The 15,863-nt window shown below is 36.8% G+C and overlaps 1 long non-coding RNA gene across 2 annotated transcripts in view; it reads left to right on the top strand.

Moving 5' to 3' along the window:
- Nucleotides 1-10,183: 10,183 nt before the first annotated feature.
- LOC128853158 (uncharacterized) overlaps nucleotides 10,184-15,863 on the top strand; it is a 191,085-nt gene continuing 185,405 nt past the window's right edge. For both annotated transcript variants that reach the window (XR_008451476.1, XR_008451475.1), the window contains exons 1-2: nucleotides 10,184-10,291; nucleotides 11,758-11,883. This is a non-coding gene — a long non-coding RNA (uncharacterized LOC128853158). The remainder of the gene's footprint in view (nucleotides 10,292-11,757; nucleotides 11,884-15,863) is intronic.

Below are 15,863 nucleotides of genomic sequence, written 5' to 3'. Positions count from 1 at the left end.
GATTCAATGAGCTATGGAGCTAAGCACTTGTGTGCCTTCTCCAGGACCAGAACATAGGAGTCTATGGCACCAGGTCATACCATGGTGAAGCTCTTGATGCATACGCTGCCAGCTCCATGGACATCATCACATCATCCTGATGATCTGGTGATGTCCAGTTGAGCTGATTATTCTCCCTAGTTTTGTTTGGTTTTGTCTCCTCTGGAATTTTATACCTTTCTGCATTGGTGTTCTTTCTCTTGCATCCAAGGGTTACTCGCAATCCAGTCTCAGCACTCTACCTCTGGCTGAAGTTCTACCTTCCTCATGTCTCTACAGACTTTCCCAGCACTTTCACTGCCAGCTGAGACCGCCAGTCCTTGGTAGGCAGGCAGTGGGAGTTGCTGGGAAAAGAGATTATAGCAGGTACTGACATTTCTTAGAATGTACACCTTCTTCATGGGCTGGAACAGAAAGAGTGAACATTTTCTTATCTTGCTTTCAGATATTTGTCAGACCTCAGTTAGTTCAGCATCATGCTTTGAAAAGTCAGTATCTTCCCTTAAAGCTCTCAGATGTGAGCAGTTAGACCAAAGCCTATGGAAAAGAGGTTCAATAGTTAAAAGCCCCAGCATTTCTTGTCTTTAAAATGCCCTGGAACTGGTCTTTCTTGTGATATTTCATACCTCAGCAGCCAGTCTTACAAAGCAGCAGATCACTGAAAAATTAGAGCAAGCTTTAGGCAAACTGCTTATGTTACTAAAAAACATAGATTAAAATAATGTAATCAGTTCCAATTAATTTCCAATACAAGTCTGCAACTGGATAAAAGAAAAATCAGACATTTCCTTTTCCTACTACATTGAGATATGAGTTACCTTTGGTAAGGCTGTTCTAGGAACAAAGTGTTTTTTATGTACACGTGCATAAATAATAGAAAACTGCAGCTCTCATTTTGCATCCGTGATAACTTATGTGAACTTAATGTAAAACTATCTTTGAATTCATAACCAGCTGTATAATATTTTGGAGAAGCCAAATATTTCTGTAGTCTGACAAAGTAGTAATTGCGGGTAATTTACAGAGGTAGGCTGTGGGAAATATTTTCAATTTACATCTATTTTCTAAAGGAAGTTTCATATGTTATTTACTGTAGAAATTAAAAAGGGAATTAAGCATATAAAATTCATCAAAATTTAAACTAATTACAAGCAAGTAAATATTTACCTAAGGAAAATGTCTCCTGTGTGTACTGTGTGCATTGGAATAGAGCAATTATGGTCTGTACATTTTATAGGGTTTTATTACTTACAAAGAATAGTAGGAGGTGGTAAAAATAATTAGGAATATAATAACAAATTTCAAGTATTTATCTCTAACTTCTTTTACTTTAGCGCCCATTTCAACCTTAGGTGCCAAACTTAATGGTCAAATATACTGGTTTTAATCACAAAATAAATTCTGAGTTATTAAAATTCTTCCGGTTTTATGCAATCATTTGTGTAAATTTTAATCACTAAAATTTAGTTCACTGCTTTCTGTTAACAGAAGTTTGGTTTCGGTACATAATCAGCATTTGCTCTATGTGTGACTATGTAGAAATTCTTTTCTTTTATAGGAATGTGTCTTAGCAACCATGTCCTCTTGATTCCTTTGGGTACATGGGGGAAAGAAATTAAACTTTCTTGTCTAATTAACATAACGTAGTTAGTCCAGATTGACGAAAGGATGGCTGTACATCTGTGACTGAGGGAATAAACCAAATATGTCAATTTGGATAAAAAAGTAAACATTCTATGTTCAACACAGAATTTCAGATTAATTGTCAGCACAATAATTATGTAAGTGTAATTAATGTTTCGGTTCTGAAGTCGCATGAGTAACAGGACTGCCCAAATGCAAATCTGTAGCATTGTCAACATTTCTGCAAGTACAGGAGTTTTAAGGGTGCTGTTACATATAATTAAGTCAGCAAGCTGCCTGCTTATCAGCTAAATAAAATGATTAATGGTTATGACCCTGGTAAATTTTTGACAGTCATCTCTTGTGAGTGTAACAAGGCTGTTTTATAGGACGGTGTATTTTGATTGCATGTTGTCATGTCAGCTGTGTCTTTGCTTTCACCTTGCTATCCAGGCATCTTCTCCATCTCTGGTTTACAGTTAACTAAAAAGGCAGTTAAAATTTTCAGCATTAGATTTGTTCTTATTGCAATTATTTTGTGCAGACTGAGATACTGCTTATACGTTTCAAGCTCCGTAATTTTTAAAATCACGTTTCCTTCAGTCTGAATTTGTACACTTGAGCTGCAGCTGAAGGGCTCACAACCCCAATCATTATTTCCATGGACTTCCAAATAATACCAAAGTTAGTATTTCATTTCTATTGAAATAATTTTTAAGCCTGAGACAGAGGATATATTTTTAATTTGTTCATAAATCACATTTTGTTAATGATGGCAGCAGAAAAAAAAAAAAACAAAAAGAAAGGAGGTAGTTGGAGACTCTATTCTGTAGGAGCTGAGGAGAACAAGAGAAGGTGCTCAACTGACAGGTGTTTCTGAAGAAGAGTAGGCAGACTGAAAGAAATTAAAGAGACTGAATCATGAAGGCAGACTTGTACGACTCAAGAGGAACATAGAGCATTTTTTGTTTTGTTATGAGTCCAGCAAAAAAGGAATAAAAGTTTGGAAGCGCAGAAGTCTTGAGAGAGAAAAATCATGCTGAATATTAGATTCTATGTGAAATATAGCTCGCATTTATCTCTAGACACGACATTACTTCTAAAAAAATTAATGAAGATGAAAGCTGAAGACTTAGAAAAATGAAAATGTGAAGTAAATTACACTAATTTAATCTTATTTTTCCTTTCAGAGACTGCCTTTAGTCCACATGCAACCATAATTAGGTCCTATAGAATCCAAGGACTTGCTTTTGAGGGCACTCAACTTTGATCAGCTTGTAGCCAAGCACCTTATTGGATGTAAATGACTTCCAACTGGTGTGGAAAGTCAACTTCACTTTTCAGTTCTCAAAGGCAGCCCAGACAGTGCAGAAAATCTTAATGTGCTTGAAACTGCGTGCATTTATGACCACAACACAGTGTCCAGCTGATCAGCCAATGTGTTTTGCAGTGCAGAAGGCTGTGCTTATCTTGGTGTCCAACTTGTGATAATACTTAAGTTCCAGTGTTTGCTCTGTTTGGCCTTAGCTTAGCACAACAGTTTTATATTTTCGAATTATGATAGTTGTTTACACTTGAGTATTCAACAGCTACAATTGGTATAGTTTTGCAGTCATTTTCCAATAATGGAAAGAATATACAAAAATATCATTCTTATGTGTTAGAAGAAAAATTATGTTGTATCTATTGTTCTGTTTCAATTATGATTCAGTTGAATTAAGAGGATCAGCTAAAATAAAGATGCTTCTAACAATTTTAAATACATAATCTTTCAGACTAATGAGAAAATTGGGTAGTGATGTCACGGTCAAACCACAGAAAAATAAATATATGACAAGATTCATGTCAAATATTATGTATAGGTCAGCGGAGCAAATTAAGACAAATGTAGTTCAGTTGCCCCAGCTTTCTACTGCAGTTCTGCTGTCCCTATGTTGCCTCTGTTTTGTTATGGTAAAGAATTCCAGTACTTCTGCAAATTTGTCCTGTATATAGAGGCATGTTTTTCATGGCCTTTCCAGTGTTTCTGACTTTCCATCCTGAATAGGTATATTCTCTGAAACACTTTTGGAATTACACAGTGCTAAGCAATCCCCAGTAGTTTCCTTGTGCTGTCAGTTATTACATTTCCATTATAGTGTGGGGCAAATAGTGAATATAAGGGAAATGCAGAATAAAAATGAGATTTTTCCATGAGGGCTCTGTATGGTTGGACATAGTAGGGCCAATTCAGAGAACTGTCAGTAATGCAATGCAGCTGTTTGCAGAATCTCTCTTCCTAGATCTAATTGCAAGCTTCTCCACTGCTCTCCTGTGATCTAAGACTTTTGTGTGTGCTGTTATAAGGCTCAATATTGGGGATTCAGTTTTCTGTGAATCAGCATCCCATGTTTTGTGGAGACCTAAGCAATCTGATACACTATGCGCCTCTTTTTTCCAACCTAGTTCTTGCTGTTTGAAGTTCTTCCCTTCTTAGTTCATGCTTTGTTTTTTTTCTCCCCCACTGTATATGTGGATTGAAGGATATCCTTATTTACAAGTTATTGTTGTATACATCTTCCCCATAAATCTAACAATGTTGTTGGATTCTTAACTTTTGTCTTAGTGTCTGAAATTTGATATAGTGGCAAATGTCTTGATTTGTACACTAGTTGTACTTATTCCTTGGAAGTGGGATTAAATTACTGTTTGTTGGTAAGAGCTATTGGTAGGATGTTGGTGGTTGTTTTTATTGCCTAGGAAATTCTCTCAACTTCTATAACAGCCTTCTCTGACACTTTAGGTCTTGTGCTGGTGCCTGTAGGAAAGAGCAGTTAAACTAGAACCCACACTTATCTGTCTTGCCAGAAAATTACTTTCCTGAGATGTCCCTCCTAAGGACACCATGTGGAGGCAAAGATGCCCAGATGCTGCTGGAACTGCTACCATCACCATAGGAAGAAGGTTTGGACATCCACTCTGAATTTTATTAAATACAGCGCAGAAAGGACAACTTAAGGATGAAAGATAAAAAGCACAGGTATCAATAAGGAGCAATTGTATTTGTATTCTTTCAGTTTGTAAACTGTGTTTCTGTAGACATTATTCAAATTTTTGCATTACAGCAATATAGATTTAACTAGCATTAGGTTAAGAATTTATTGTCTGCAGAGCAGCTCAGTTACTGGTGTCCCTCTCAGCATGAAGAAACAAAGAAAATCCATCTGTGAACCATCCCAAGCAATATTTTCATTCACGTGTAAGAACCTGACTCATTTCACCTTGCCTTTCAGATCTGAAATGTGAACTGAAATGTGTCTCTGTAGATAATAAACAATAGCAATGAACACTATACATCATTTCATGGGTAAGTCCAACAGATGTGTTCATGGAAGCAGAGGTGATTCAAGGATGTGACAGTTGAGATAAGCTATCGGAACACCCTTAGCTGGTTGAGCTAACTTCATCATATTGCGAAGAATAACTCTGGAAATGCTGTGTGACTTCCAAAGGAACGGTCCATTCCTCACTGCCCAAAGAATTATACAAATACATTTAATCTTATAGTCACCTTGTGTGGTTGTCAGTTGTGCCTTAGCTGTCTTTCAGATACCTTAGAAACTGTTTAGGACACTCTTCTCTGTCATTTACATGTCACTTTAGCCCTGCATTACTCTGAATATGTTCTCTTCCCTCACCCCTAAGAGTATTCCTTACTAAATGTTTCTATCTCCCTATTTATTCCTTAAATCCACCTTTAGGTTGCTGATTGCCTTGGACACAAAGGAGAATGTACTGAGCTTTTAGGAAGCATTGAGGAAGCCCTACACAGGTCCCTGGGCTGCCTGCTCCGCAGGAGGATCACCGGCATTAGCAGCCTACCGGGATGACAGGATTCTCCACCAGGAGGGTAAGTCTTCCTCTTTCTTGGATATGCCAAGTATTGCTGGTTTCTCTGAATGCTTGACTATAAGAACCCCCAAAAAGTTTTCAATAGGTAGTTAGCGAGGGAGAAAATTGTGCAAATGCTGTTCTGCCGTTTGTAGTTCTGCTGGTGTGGAACCAGAATACTTCACCTGGAAGCCCTCAAGTCTGCTCTCTGCTGCCTTTCTCCAGCAAGAGCGATGGTTTTCTGCGTGATGGTAATTACAGCAGATTGATAACAACCAAAGGATGGGGAGATAAAAAGGTAGAGTCAAGGCCTTTGTGTTTGTACCTCGTAGTGCTTTCAAACGGGAAAGGAAAACTGAGATTTTCTTTTTCTAAATAAAGTAAGAAGTGCTTAAGAGAAAATACAGAATAAAACTTTGAATAAAAAAAATCTCCAGATGGTCATTAAATATGTTAAATGGCAGTCTGCTCTCAGCCCACTAGGCACCAATTTTATTATTCTAATAACATCGTAAAATGAAAAAGATAAAGTCTTATAAAAAGAGGCTATTAACTTTGATGGTACTTAATCCTGATAACTTTTAGAATACCCTTTAATGCGCAGAGATACAAAACATATATTCAGCAACAAAACCCATTCCCTCCTGAAAGGCCGTCATGCAGACATTCCCTCACTTTTTCTATTCGCATTTTCATGTAGATGCTTAAAAACAGAATTTCAAAGGAAGAAACTTAACACACACTGTGTTTATTAAAAAAAATAGCAGTTTATAGAAAAGTCATGAATATTGACAATTCAGAAGAGTAGGAGAACCAGAATTGGGGAAGATGCTTCCATTTGTAGTCTAAGTTTTGCCATACACTACGTATGACTGCATACTTGTTACTAATATTTAATACATGTTCTGTGCACTTATTAATAGTACTTGATCATGCAGTAAACTAAATCCTCCTCAGCTAATAGGCATTATTTGTACACTAATTTACTAAGGCATTCAGTTTGTGTAGTAGCTTTCGATTGATTTGAGGGCAATTATATACATAATTTCAGGTAGATATTATGTAAATAAGTATTATCAAGGTTACGTTAGGTTCTCAAAAACTGAAAGCCGAGTGCTGTGATCTCTATCCATTTACTTTATTTGAGGCATCTGAATGGGAAAAGTCTGAGATCCTGGAATGGAAAACCTTCCCAAGTATTTGTAGCATTTTTTCAACCAAAGCCTCATTGTCTGTAAAAGAGTTTTAGTATATTCGGTTTATTAGGAATTCTAATTCCAATGCTGAGACAATCTAACCTTCCAGATTTAGATATTTCATAAGATTTTTATATTGTTTTTAGAATACTGTACCAATTGTGTAATGTATCCAAAGAAGTTTTCCTCCTATCTTTGATTTCACCCTCTAGATATGATTGCAAATTTTTCATACAGTCTTTACAATTAGCTTTTATTTTTTTTTTATACAGTGTTGCAGTTCTAAAATGTTGAGAAAAGTATTTAATGCTTCAGTGGCACTCATTGGATTAGACAGTTTCTATAAACGTCTCTTATTTATTTCAGGTTATACTTTATCCTAAATACCCTTTTCCAACCTTCTGCATAGGCCGTTCAGCCTTATCTCGTATAGATTCAGGTATTGACCAAACAGAAAGCGTGTGTGTGTGTGTCTCCCCCCGCGTAGATGTCTTAGCACAGCGAGAAGTCGGTTAGCAATGTGCAGTAATCATCTAGAGGGAGTCAGACCCAAAACATTCAATAATGACCAGCATGGGAAATGCAAAGCTGCAGAATATCAATAGTCTTTGACTCGTTGTCTACATGTATGTCAACTTCTATTACTATAAATTAAGAAAATTATTGAATAATATTGAGAAAACAAACTCAATTGGATTCTTTCAATGATTATTCTTATCCTGTATCCACGTTCTTTGCTTTTCCTTGTTTTGTTCATCTCACACCATCCAATCGAGTAAGCTTCTTGGTCTAAGTGATCATAATACAATTATCAGTTATAAATAATCGCTTTGTTTTTCACTAATTTTCAAGACTACTTTAGAACAACAAATGAAAATGGTATCAAAATTAACTATTTCACTTAAGTGTGGAAAGACAGTTTTTATATCCCTTACACAAAATAACTTCAAAAAAAAGTCAGAAGTAAAGAAATTGAGTTCCATTCTGAACTAGAGGAATAAAATTCTATTGCAAGCAGCTTCTATTTGAACACCAGTTTCCTAGGGGGGAGGAGAGGGTTGAAATGGAGTTGTGATAATCACGATAATGCAGAAAAAACTTTTTGAAATGCGGACTGGAGTTTTTATGCCTGCGGAATGTGCCTTAGTGGAGTTCTAGGAATATTATTCTCTTCTGGGGAAAGAAGTAGCCTTTTTACTAAAGCATTCTAAAAGCATAAGTGGACATGGATGATATAGAGACTTTTTCTGAAGTGTGTGAGACATTGAGGAACCTGTTTTGGCTGGTGGTCTGAAAGGAAGGTTCCACAAAAAAATAGCTGGGAAAAAGGTTTCTACCTGAATTATCATATACTCTGTCAGCTGGATCAATCAGCGTGAACACTCCTCAGTTTTAAAAGCATTGTTTGTTTGAGATGGAGTTCTAGACCAAAGGGTGTAAAAAAATGACCAGAAAAATAAAACGGCAAGAGACTTTTTATTCCACTCAGAAACACCACATTTCTCAGAATACCTCAGCTTCCACACTGAAAACGTATTCTTAGTAAGTACTGATTCATTTTTTTTTGAGGGAACAACTGAATAGCTTGGAAAAAAGTGTATGAGAGTGGGTATTGGAACATATGTATCCATGTAAGGTAGCCAGCTTCAGTAGGGACTTCTAAAATGGATCAGCAGATGCCGTTACTTCTGAGCTGGATTACTGCCAACGCTTGTAAAATAATCTATATTCCTCCGAACGTATCCTGCATAAGGGGATGACTGGCAGTTACTGGCCAGGACTCTGCCACACAGCTGAAGTAATCTGGAATGAACGTGAAGGAAATTTATCCATAGCCTCTAAATGTAGGTAAATGTACTTACCTTCTCTACACATGACAATAAGAATACTAGAACCTGTAGTCTCATCACTAAGTAAGAGTTCAAGCAGTTATTTTAAAATCTTTGGTCTTTCTGCTAAATTAAAAATACAGTTGTGTGGGTTTTTTTCTGATTCAGGCTACTCTTTTTCTTTCATTAATAATTTGTTTATTATTTCTGAACATGATTTTCTGTATCACTGCAAATGGGAGAAATACATTAAATGTATTTAAGATCATCTTTTCGTATCTGCTCCCAGCTGTTATTGTCTTGAGATTATATGCTTTCAGAAAACTGAGAATAAAAAATAGAAGACTTCTTAGGAAAGAAAAAAAAAAAAGGGGGGGGTGGAGGGAGGGGTACTTTTGCAGTGTATTTGTAATCTTGGAATTCCCAGACCTTACAGCAGAAGGTATCAAATTTCGTCTTTCATAGCAGCTAAATAAGCTGATATCATTCCCAATAGATGAGAAAAAACAGCTTTCTGCAAAGGGTCGTATGTAATTCGTGTTTATGAAATTATACAGGAGACTGGGAGGTGTTAACTGAATTTCACAGGGCTTTTTCTCTTTTCTTATTAAGATTAAAAAAAGCCCCAGGGCATCTCCAAAAGTCTTTGAGAGACAGAGTGATTTTTCTGGGTTCCTGATTGTGCAAAGTTATTGAGGATACGCTTACATCTTGTGGTGCACAAATATGGTTAAATCTTTTCCTATAAATGTGGAAGTACATCTTGCCCATAGATGAACTCCCAAAAGGTTTGTTGTGCTTGTAGGAGCCTGAAAGATGTACAATTTGCAGTTTGAGACATATTCGGGAGAAGCGTTAACTGTATATGGAGGAAATGAGCTGCTCTGTTTGCCTTTTAAATACGTCAGACTGGGAGAGAAGAGCAGAGAAGGAGTCAAGAAACCTGCCCGACGCTTTTGTCTACAGATTGAAGTGCAGCGAGTGTTGCAGCTGGTTACCTGCTTCTGGCTGGGACTGTTTGCTTCTTGTGTTGTGGCAGCCTAAAATCAAGTGTATTGATAGAAAGAATGAGAGCAGCTCGGATGTAGGATGGATCTCAGGGTTTCCCACTTTGCTGCAGCAGCTGCATCAGCCATCACCATCCAAACCCTCCAAGGCAGCAAGTAATTTTTCCGTAAGAGTAACTAAAAAAAGCGGATGGGGTTTCTTTTTGAATCCTTCATGATAATTTCTCTGAGATTTCCCTTCCGTTTCCCTTATTTATATAAATGTGGACACGCACAATTCTCAACTTTGTAGAAGATGAATAGAACTGAGGTTTCTGGACAAGAGCCAGGCTGCAGATACAACACTGGAGAATCACACGTAGAATGTCATCATGAAATATGTATTTGAATATTAATTATAGTCAATGAAACCAGCAAGGAAGCTCTATATAGCATTGTACTCTGTGGCAGTGCCCAGTACGGTGCAGAAATGGATAGTGGCTAGCAAATAAATTTGAAGAAGTTGGAGATCAATGGAGATGAACAATATATAAATAATTCAGTAATGTTGGAGAAACGGTTTCTTCCTCCTTTTTACAACAGAGTAACTTATGAGGAATTTTATCATTGTTTTTTCTCAGATTTTCAAGAGTGACTGTTGAATTGAAAGTAGAATCTGATGTGATTATTGGAGAACATGATTCTGAAGTACAGTGCAGCAGTTCTTAAAAGTCTACTCTTCTGAAAGGTCCATTTATTATTTGACAGGTCTTCTGTTCTTAATAGTAACACTGATATTAATATTTATACAAAACTGCACAGTTGCATGCTTTGACAAAATTTTAAATGGATTAATAGTTTTCATTACATTCATAAGTGTAGATATTGTTTTTGATATAAAACTTCATAACAAATGAAAATTTCAAGGATTTGATATAAAATTAAAATGCAAGAATACAAAATTGCAACTTCAGTATCATTTATTGGTGCCTAAAAACTTATAAAATAATAAGTACATGTCCTTAAAGAAAATTCTAATTTCTTCTCCTTTCGTGTTCAGCTTTGTTGCAAGCACAGTCTTTTATATGTATTGGTTCTGATGAATGTTATGTCAGGTCACAGCCCTGGGGTGACAGAAGATGAAGGAAGGCCATGAACATGTTCCCGAAGTAGGCATACAAGTTGAAAAGTTTTCTTTGTTAATAAAAGTTAATGCTTTTTCCATCGTTATATGCTTGATTTTCATGTTCAAGTAGGAAGTGTGTCAACTACAGCTTCTTTTTCTTATAATTCACTAGGGCTTATACGAAGCTTAATTTATTTCAGTAGCTGAAACTTGTCCTCTTAGTCAAGTTTCATCGTTTTCAAATAATGAAATCTTGCAGTGGTCTCATAGGAGAGTGAGAAGCAAAGCGTCTTGTAGCTTAACTTTCAGGGTCGTGTAACACTCTTATCACCCCAAAAAGGGAGAAAATTTCCTTATCTAAACTGGTCACGTGTTGAGATTCTAACAGAAAACTCACAGCAGAACGTGGTTTCAACCCATAAGGATATTATGGAAATAGCAAACAATACCTTCCTATCCGACACTGTCACTAAGTCAGTCTACCTTCTTAGCCCTTTGAAAGGGAGTCCAGAACTTGAAATTTATTTTTAAATAAATATATAAGGCATCATTCAAAGTCTGCCGAGGCTAATGCATTGGTAAGCATCAAAACTCTAATCCTACTAAGGGAGCAGCCAAGCCAGGCTGCCGCTTTTGTTACAGTAACGCTCAGAAGCCTCCAGTACCCTCCTCTCTGGTTGATCTCCAACTCATTGCTAGACTCTCCTATTGTTATAAAATTGAATTAGTCCTTCATTATGAAGGAAATAGGTGCAGATAAATGTTTGATATTCTGCCTCTGGCAGTGGCTAATACTATATGCTTCAGAGCAAAAACAGAAATATCCCATAATACCACTAAGTGCAATCTGCAATGCTGGATGTAAGATAACATGCCTTCTTGATGCCTCTAGGGCTGAATTATGCCCTGTTGCATGAGGCTGAATTAATCTTTTGCTAAGCAGTGTTATTTCAGATACTGCTATTGGTCAATTATGCAGCCCCTCTGAAAATTCCATGCTCAGCTGCTGTACTGCATAAGTGATTATTTCCTATAGGCTGCTAACTGGAAGTCTTAGTGAATAACCGCTTGTTTTTCTGCTCTGACAGATGCTCCCAGGGAATTCTTGTTAAAGGGAAGAAGTACTTCTGTGTCTGCATCTGGCGAAGACTGCCCCAAAGTAGATGAATAACTAAACGACGCTGGCCAGAGATTATGTATCCTGATGCTCACAGGTAATCTTTCGCTTAGTAATAGCAGATGCTTGAAAAAGCACTGTCTGAATCTACTGCGCTCACAGTCTGTAAGAACCGTAGTGTTTCTTTAGTACAGATAACACTGATTTAGAACTATGCCGTGTCATTAATTTCCTCAGTAGTAATTATAAAGGAAAAAGTAATAGTTCTAGGACTTTTTCTTCATAAAGTCAGCTTGCCAGCAGCTAAGATTTGATAATAAAACATAGCAGTTTCTGTCATTCTTTGCTGTCACTCTTATTAGGCTTATTACAATAAAAATGAAAAAAACATGGTATAGGATGTGAAAGACATTTCCACTCTGATCTGAATCATTTCAATATCTTTATCTAGCCCTTTTTTAGAACTCCCCCTCTTCTGGTATTTTTTATATACTTCATGTTCCCCTTCAGTTTCTCACAGGACTTTAATTTTCATTAAGCAAGGGCTATGCCAAAGAACAGTAGTGATTTTAAAATAATAATTTTAGTTGGGCTCTAGGCAACTTAGAACCAGTCTCACATCAGGTTCCAAACAAAGCCATACTCTTATCATAATATGTGAGAAAGAATTAAAAAAAATAGTAATTATTTTTCCGTAAGAACTTATAGATGATGGGAACATATTAGGCTATATTAAAGAAATAATTCATTCTACTAATAATTCTGCTAGCTCCCTGCCAATTTGCTCTTTAAGTTCAGTTTTTTCCTTTGGTCAAGGCAAGAAAAAAACTTACTAAAAGAAAAGCAGAGCCTTCTGCTGCTAGCAGACTCTGCCTGATGGCCATGATGGGGGAGTTGGAACTGGATGATCTTGAAGGCCCCTTCCAAACCATTCTGTGATTCTGTGCAGAGCTGACTGAATCGAAAGTTGACTTTTTCTGTGTTATTACTTCTTTTACTTGAAACAAAACCCACAACTAAAATACCCTTGAGAGTTGCTACCCTTTTCACTTTTGTTCCTTGGAATGCTGACACATACACTCGTACGCCACTGACTGCTAGATGGTCATTAATAATTTGGATGATCAGGTAGTGGTTAGAGTTTTCTATCCACTGGTGATCATGGGCCCCCACACTAATATTCCCTCTTATTCTTAGTCGATCTGCAAGGAAAAACGCTCTTTGCCCTTGAGCCCAATTTTTATTTAGAGTTGGCTTTGCAGTCGCGGTGGGTGTGCAGCCTGGACAGACTCCACGCCGTTTGGCAGTAGCAATAGCTTTGCCATAGTTTTGCACCTGCCGGCAAAGCACAGCGTTTGGTTTCATCACCTGCCGAGCTGCGGGACGGGGGCGTGCTGGGGAATGCTGCGGTGGGGCAGGAGGGGAGGCAGCGGAAACAGGGTTTCTGATTGAAAAACCTGGCGAAGCACCTCAAGCTAGACTTGGTCTTAACTGATCTTTCATAGCAGAGGAAGAAGGAGTCATCAATCACAAAGGATCCCAGAAGAAGATGGGACTTTTTAGTATCTGTAATAAATAGCATACACAGAGCTCTAAATCAGCCCTAAGGTTCCCTGTAATGTCCTGTGTCTTCATGCTATTTTTTTCATACCTTTTGTTCTTATCCAGTTTAGTCAGGGGGGTTCTTTCTTTATTTTTATTTTGAGGAGATTGATTTGTTTCTCACTGCTGTTCCTTGCTATCTCAAACACCGCATCTCCGCCAGGCTGGTGAAGCTGGTTTCTAAACAAAAGTGTCAGAAATTCAGTACGTAAATTTTGCTGTTGTTTCAGAGAAACTACTTTTATTTCATTTCATCAGCCTTAGGGAATTGTTGTCGTGGGATTTTTTTAAATAAGGTCTGTTTTCCTCATAAAAAGTAACAATTAAAGGCAAGATACTATATTTTACTGAAGGTAAACTCACTTTCCCCGTGAAGGGAATGAAACTGAGCGATCATATTAAGAACTGTAGAAAAATACTTTAATAACAAGACATGGTAAGAGTAAATGCTGCTCTCTGCGTCTGTATCGTGGGTTTGGATCACACAAATGGGACTGTGAGAAGCTGCCTGTAAAGCGTGTGTTTTGATCAGTGTTTGGAGAACTGTTTCCGATGCGCATCACAGGAGTACTTCTATCACCACACAGCTCCTGACAAGGGATGCAGAGGGAAGAGAGTAATTGAATGCTCGCTTGGAGATACAGATCATCAGCTGATTTTCCCTCTGAGATTTATATATGGATGGCAGAACAGGAAAATAGAAAGGGAATTTAGGGTATTTTGACTGTATTGAAGTTTGCCGCATCTTCGTAAAAGTAGGGCATATAGGGAAGGGAGGAAAAGTGCCTCACACTTGCATATTTTACTCAGCTCTGTTTCTTTGCTGCAATTTGAAAACTGATGTTTTAATAATCTGTGAATACTTATTAGAGAATTATGAATTAATTAATGATACTTCACTTTTGATTTTACTTTTTTTATATTACAGTTGCAGACAAATTGTCTTTGTCATGAATAAAAGAAATGAAATCATGTTGATCAATAAGTGTTGAAATATCAGAAAATATAAGTTCATAGTAAATAATTAATAATCACAATACAGACATACATTCCAATAATTTTATAGAGTAGTTTAGTTTTAGTACAATATCTAAACGTTTAATTCTTTCAAAGGTTAAATGCAGACCTGGAAATGAGTAGTATAGATATTGACCAGAGTGTATTATTACACATAGATATTTTTTAATTTATAAGTCTTTTGCCTTTTGTTAAATCAGAGGTTGAATATTTTATGCTTTAGGGATAGTTATGCATCTATAAATGTTGACAGCAATATTAACAAAGCAAAGGAGGAACTGCTCTGTGAATTACAAAATAAGTTAAAAAACACCATTAGATTAAGCCAAAGATAAAAGCAGGACTCTAAATAGTTATTTACTTGTTTTTAATTGCTTTCAGCATCTCTTTTAATGGCTCAGCTAAAGGTGTAGTTTACAAAGGATTAAATTCTGGAAATTTCCAGTCAGTGACCATCTCACAGGTAGGTGCTCTTCAGACTTGAAGAGAATTCTGGCCTATTCTGAAATTTCTGTCTCTAGTTACGGTATCCCCATGATAAAACTGTCTGCATTTGCAAAAAATGCCCAGGTTAAAGGCAAGCCTGTCCAACCCTGTAATTTTCACCATGAATGTCAGTGTTTGGTTTTTTTTTCCCCCCTAAGAAAAGACCAAACCTACTTGATGATCATTTGACATCTAGAAAATGTTTTGTGAGGGAAATTTTTGATCCTAGGACTGGTCATATTAGGGCCTTTTGTATAATAGGATGATTCAGTTTCTGTCATCAAAATATTTATGCTGTCATGGGGTGGCAAAATCTATTGGCTACCGAGCAATGGAGAGGGAGCAAGAGTGATGTTGTAAGAAAAACACTTTACCTCTAAATGGCAGAAGAAAGGTAAATCTACTTGTGTTTAAGCGTAGCATATTCTGACTTTGAATGAATTTATCCAGACATCATCATCTTAGACCAACAAAAGCTTGAGGAAGAGCACTACCTTCTTCATTTGAGAAAAGAAAATGAAAGAAAAGAAATTACTTACATGTGTCCTTAAAATTTTTCTCCTATGAGGAACAGTTAAAAAACCTGTCTCCTCCAGTCTTATTTGTCATGATTTATTCAGATTTTGCTCATTAATCTATGATGGTTAATCCAGTTCATGTACAATGATGTATTTAGTTATTTCTTACGTTAAGAGGCTGACTCTGTCCTTTATGTTGTTTACGCTTCTGCAAAATACCAAAAATTATAGCGGCAAATGGGTTACCTCATTGTTACAGAGAAAATGCACAGTCCTAAATGCCATAATATAATGAGGATGAAATTTGGCATTCTTTGCTTTTGCTAATCTGCAGTCTATCACTTCAGTATATGAGAACAGACATTTCTTTCTCTACTGTTTAATCAAGTATCTGAAGGTATTAGAACTAGAATAAGTTAAGGGCTTTTAATAGACTCTGAAAACGCAGCTATTT

The sequence above is a fragment of the Cuculus canorus genome, chromosome 10 (assembly GCF_017976375.1).
Source record: "Cuculus canorus isolate bCucCan1 chromosome 10, bCucCan1.pri, whole genome shotgun sequence".
In the NCBI taxonomy this organism is placed as follows: Eukaryota; Metazoa; Chordata; class Aves; order Cuculiformes; family Cuculidae; genus Cuculus; species Cuculus canorus.
The sequence above is the reverse complement of the archived record's forward strand: the minus strand, read 5'-3'. Positions and strand labels throughout refer to the sequence as shown.